Raw genomic sequence first — 5,399 nt, 5'->3', positions numbered from 1 at the left:
CCCTGTTTTTACCTATCCTTGGAACTGAAAAACTGTAGCTTCTACAGAAATGTGAGCCTTTTAACAGGGATCTTATTAAGGCTGTTAAATCAAGTTTAGTCTAAAGCTGCCTCCTTACATATTTTGATTTTGGCCTAAAGTTTTCTCCATGCATCATGAACTATAACAAGTGGAGCTGTAAACACACTGTAGCCTACACATGTGCCAATCTCTGAGTTTTGACCAATCATATATAGCCAACTGTTCAAACTGTGTTCAAATAAGGCAAACGCTGAGCTGTAACCAATCTGGCTGTTTCTGTACCTCACTTCCGTTTTCTGCATGTCGCTTTCCTTTTCCTGTCCATAAATCTCCTTCCACCATGTGGCTGCCCTGGAGTCTCTGAGCCTACTCTGGCTCCGGATTTGTGAATCGTTCGTTGCTCAGTTAAACTCTTTTAAATTTAATTTTGGCTGAAGTTTTTCTCTTATCAAGACAAACGATTTTTTAGGGTTCTCTCTGATGCAGGAGTTACCTCTGCCGCTGCCATCCAGAGGCGCTTGTCAGGATGGTGAAGCTGTTCATCAGAAACCTGCCCCAGAAGGCCACAGAGCAGGAGATCCGTTCTCTTTTCAAGCAGTATGGGAAGGTGCTGGAATATGACATCATTAAGAACTACGGCTTTGTACACACAGAAGACAAGACAGCGGCTGAGGATGCCATACACAATCTGCACTACTACAAGCTTCATGGGGTGAACATCAACATTGAAGCCAGCAAGAGTAAGAGCAAAGCTTCAACCAAGTTACACGTGGGTAACATCAGTTCCACTTGTACCAACCAAGAGCTTCGAGTCAAGTTTGAGAAGTATGGTCCAGTCATCGAATGTGACATCGTGAAAGATTATGCTTTCATACACATGGAATGTATGAGGAGTGGTCAGAGGATGCAGTGGAGACCGTCAGGGGCCTTGACGACACAGAGTTTCAAGGCAAGATAATGCACGTGCAGTTGTCCACAAGCCGGCTTCAAACTGCCCCTGGGATGGGAGACCAGTGTGGCTGCTATCAGTGTAAGAAAGAAGGTCACTGGTCCAAAGAGTGCCCAGTAGATCACACAGGTTGTGTGGCAGACTTTACTGAGCAGTATAATGAACAGTATGGAGCAGTTCACATGCCTTATACCGTGGGCTATGGGGAATCCAGGTATTACAACGATGCATATGGAGCATCTATAAGTGATACTATTAGCAATGCTGGGTCTGCTTTTATGAGGCAGTAGCAACAGCGGCAGCAGCAGCTTCTGCATATAACTAGGCAGAGCAGACCATGTCCCATCTGCCTCAAGTCCAAAGTACAACTGTGACCAGCCACCTCAACTCTATTTCTGCTAATCCCTACGACAGACACCTATTGCCAAGCTCCCGCACTGCTGCCACTTCAGCTGCTCTGGCTGCTGCTCTGGCCACCAATTCCTCCTATTATGGAATGGACAGGAACCTTACCGCGTTGCGCTGCAGCCATGCTCCCCACAGTTGGAGAGGGCTATGGTTATGGGCCAGAGAGTGAGTTATCTCAGGCTTCAGCAGCTACACGGAATTCTCTACATGGCATGGCCCGTTATGAACAGGAGCAGTATATGGACCGAGCCTGATGCTCAGCCTTTTAAAAACTGGAGGTAGAATAATTGCGGACTGAACCTCCGCTGTGGGCATATATGAGAACTTGCTCCGTGCGGTCCACTTTGCCAGGATGTTTCCATTGCTTCACGTTTCAGTAAACAAAAGAAGTTTGTGACCAACTATGTTTTCTTTCTTAATTTGATTCTTCTAAGTTGACTTTTCTTTCCTCCTGATACTAGTCTCTGTAGCCTTTTTACTCTGTTCCTTATATTCTCAGCCTCTGAACAGTCCTGGGTAAGGATTATGCTGGCATCCCCTTTTTCCTGTGCATTGGAACCCCTCTTATCTTGCTTTTCCTAGGAATTGAATACTTCTCCCTGCCTACCTGCAGCATCTCCTTTCTCTTTAAAATGACCGTGTAGTGGCAAGCAGCCTTTTACTCTTCTCTGTTAGTTCTGGACTCTAACGTTGAAGTTAATCTTCTGAAATTGCTAGAACCATTGGGGGTTTCGTTGTTGTTTGTTTTTTTATATCTGACCTGTGATGGTGTTACAGTATTAGCTGAAATTTAGCCTTGTTTTACTCCACTCCTCCCATTTTTTAATAATTTTTTGACAAATAAACATTTCTAACACGTAAGAAAAAAAAAGACATAAACATGAGCATGGTGGTCTGCATATAGAATATCTGGGGCTCTAAACTCCCCAATATTTAAAAGTATAATCACGGTCCTATTGTGTTTCTTATTTCTTTAGGCCGATAGGAAGATATCAAGGTTTTCCTGTGTGACAGATGATAAAAAAGATATTTTGAATGAAAGCTGCAATAAATCTACAAACTATGATTTGGGGTCTTTGCTTAAGCATGAGATATTTGATGAGGACTTTATAATGTGACACTAGTTTTCATACCTTCTGTCAAAAATAATTGCCTAAGGCCAGGCACAGTGCCTTACATCTGTAATGCAGTGTTTGGAAGGCTGAGGCTAGAGGATCACTTGGACCCAGCAGTTGGGCTGCGATTGTGCCACTGTACTCCAGCCTGAGTGACAAAGCAAGGCCCTACTTGAAGGAGAAAGAGAAGGAGAAGAATAAGGGGAACTGCCTAAATTTAAGTGGAAATATAAGCTTTTTCAGTTAAACATACTCCTAAAAAATAGCATTTTCTTCTGGAAGTTGACTACTAAAAATAGCATTTTCTTCTGGGAGTCATTAGAAAAAAAAATATCACCCCCATTGCTAAAAGTTTATTCAAGTTTTCCATCACCTGCCCATAAAAACTCAATTGTTTTAATATTTTAATCAGGATAACTTGGGACTGTATAATAATCAAAGTTGCTCACATTCAGGCATATATAATGTAAGCACTTATGTGTTTTCATTCAGTGCATTCAATGTCATATCCTAGCCATTTCCCTGTGCTATAATGAAAGCATAGTAAACATAATTTTCATGGCCCCTTAAGGTATTAGAGTTACTGAAAGAAGACCCACATGGCTAGAACACACTGAACGATGGAGATGCAGAGGGAGATGGTGCTAAAGAGGGGGTGGAGGCTAGAGTCTTTTAGGTTATGTTAGGGAATTTGGATTTCATCTTAAGTGAAAGCCAGGATAGTGGTGATTGAGAGGCTTGGGTTTTGTAGTCAGACTGACTGAGTTCAAATCTTAACTCTACACTGTTCTAGTTGTCAGTTTGGGCAAATTAATTTCTCCAATCATCAGTTTCCTTGTCTGTAAAATAGGATGATAATCACAGGGTTGTGAAGACTAAGGTAATGCACATGTGTAATACATGATAATCTCTGCAAAGTGCCTGACATATTGGCTATCATTAAGTGCAACGGGAACCCATTGAAGTGTTTTTGTGTAGGATAGTGACTTGACCCTGTTTACTGTGTTTTAAATGATCCCTGTTTCCATATGGAGGGCTCAGGGTGATTAGCTAGCTGGCTATCAGAAGAGAAGGCTTGGGCCAGGACGGTGACAGTGGGAAGATGCAAGAAATATTGTAGAGGAGGAATTGAGAGAGATTTTTGATCAACTGGATGGGGGTGGTGAGGGAAGAGGATGAATCAAAGATGACTTCTAGGTCTCAGGTATGCTTGAGCTACTGAGCAGATGGGAATCCTTGAGATTTACTAAGAGAGTAGCACTGAATGAAGGAACAATTTGGGGGAATGTGTATTGGGGTGTTAAGATCAAGAGTTTGGGACATGTTAAGTTACAAAAGATCTTAGAGACATTTAAGTGGAGATGTGTGTATCCATGGTATTGGACAAATAGGTCTAGAGCTCAGAAAAATCTGAGCTGAAGATAAAAATTTAGGATTAGGTATTTCAAATCATGGAAATGGATGAAGTCATCTAGGGAGAGGGAAAGTTCATAAAGAGGACAGAGCTTAGAGCCATCCCCTAAGGAGCTCTGACATTTAGAAGTCAAGTAGAGGAGAAATGGCAGACAAAGGAGGGAATCATGGAACATCCAGAAAAGCAGAAGAAAGCGCGGGAGAGGATGGCATCATGGCAGTCAAGAGAATAGAGTGTTTCCAGAACCAGGGAGTGCTCAGTTGTGTGGAATGCTTCTGGAGCCTTCCTGGGGCAGCAAAAAGCCTCTTGTGTGTTGCAGGCCATTGCCTGCAAGTAAGGAAGTAAAGGGCACATGTGAAGTCCGTCCTTCTGAGAAGGGTTAGGATTGACCCTTTGTCTTCTTTACTGCCCATTCTTTCCCAGCTTGCCTATTAATGATTTATTTGACTCACAGCAGTTTCACATTTCTGTGTAGGGATCAGCTCTACTTTGAAGGCTGAGGATTTCAGACAACTGAGAAGCTCTCACAGAACACAGAAAGCTGCCCTGACCTCCCCAGCTGCCTCTATCCCAGGCCACAGAGGCTTCGGTCATCCCGAGGGAGCCAGCGTGTAATGAGGCTGCCTGAGGGAGCAGGTGGGCACAGCCCACACATCCCAGCAGTGACCAGATCTGCCCTGTGAGCTACCTGGGAATGGAATTTCAGCCTGGGAACCCCTGCTGCTCCTGCAGTTGCAAGAGTTGCAAGAAAAGGGCTAAGGCAGGCATGATGTGCAGTCGGAGAGCCTAGCAGAGCCTTCCAGCTCCCAGGCTTTCTTCTCTCTTTTTCTCTCCCCTTTCACCTCTCCCTCTCTTAAACCAATGTAATCGCTAAGCATATTTCTCTAAAGCCATTGATTAACAGAAAATGTGAAGTAATGCTGTTTGGATGGGGAAGGAGAAGCCTCTAGTTAAGAATAGCTATAGTTAATAAAAGCTTATTGTGAATAGTAAAAGCATAGAGGCTTTACAAATGTTACCTCACTTAATCTTCACAATAATCCTCTGATTTAGGAATCATTATCCCCATTTTACAAATAAGTAAACAGAGGCTTAGAGAGTTAAGAACTTTCCTAAAGTCACATGGCGATAAGTGGTAGAGCTGAGGATTCTATTCTAGATTTCTCTCACACAGGGTCCAAACTCATCCAAAGGAGAAAAAAAATTCCAGAATGTTTCACTTATTTTGTGATTAAAGATGCTAAGTATAAATAGGATGTAGCATAGTATTCATATTATTTATGATATTCATATTTATGACAATGATAAGTGAAAAAATATAATATAAAACTACAGGCTGGGCGCGGTGGCTCCTGCCTATAATCCCAGCACTTTAGGAGGCCGAGACAGGCAGATCACTTGAGGCCAGGAGTTCGAGACTAGCCTGGCCAACATGCTGAAATCCTGTCCCTACTGAAAATACAAAAATTAGCTTGATGTCATGGCGTGCACC

General features: G+C 42.9%; 1 pseudogene; it reads left to right on the top strand.

The window, feature by feature from the left end:
• The first annotated feature begins 547 nt into the window (after positions 1–547).
• Positions 548–1,632, top strand: LOC102131959 (RNA-binding protein 4B pseudogene; annotated as a pseudogene).
• The last annotated feature ends 3,767 nt before the right edge of the window (positions 1,633–5,399 follow it).

This window comes from Macaca fascicularis, chromosome 8, assembly GCF_037993035.2.
Source record: "Macaca fascicularis isolate 582-1 chromosome 8, T2T-MFA8v1.1".
Classification (NCBI taxonomy): Eukaryota; Metazoa; Chordata; class Mammalia; order Primates; family Cercopithecidae; genus Macaca; species Macaca fascicularis.
This window is presented reverse-complemented; position numbering and strand designations above follow the sequence as displayed.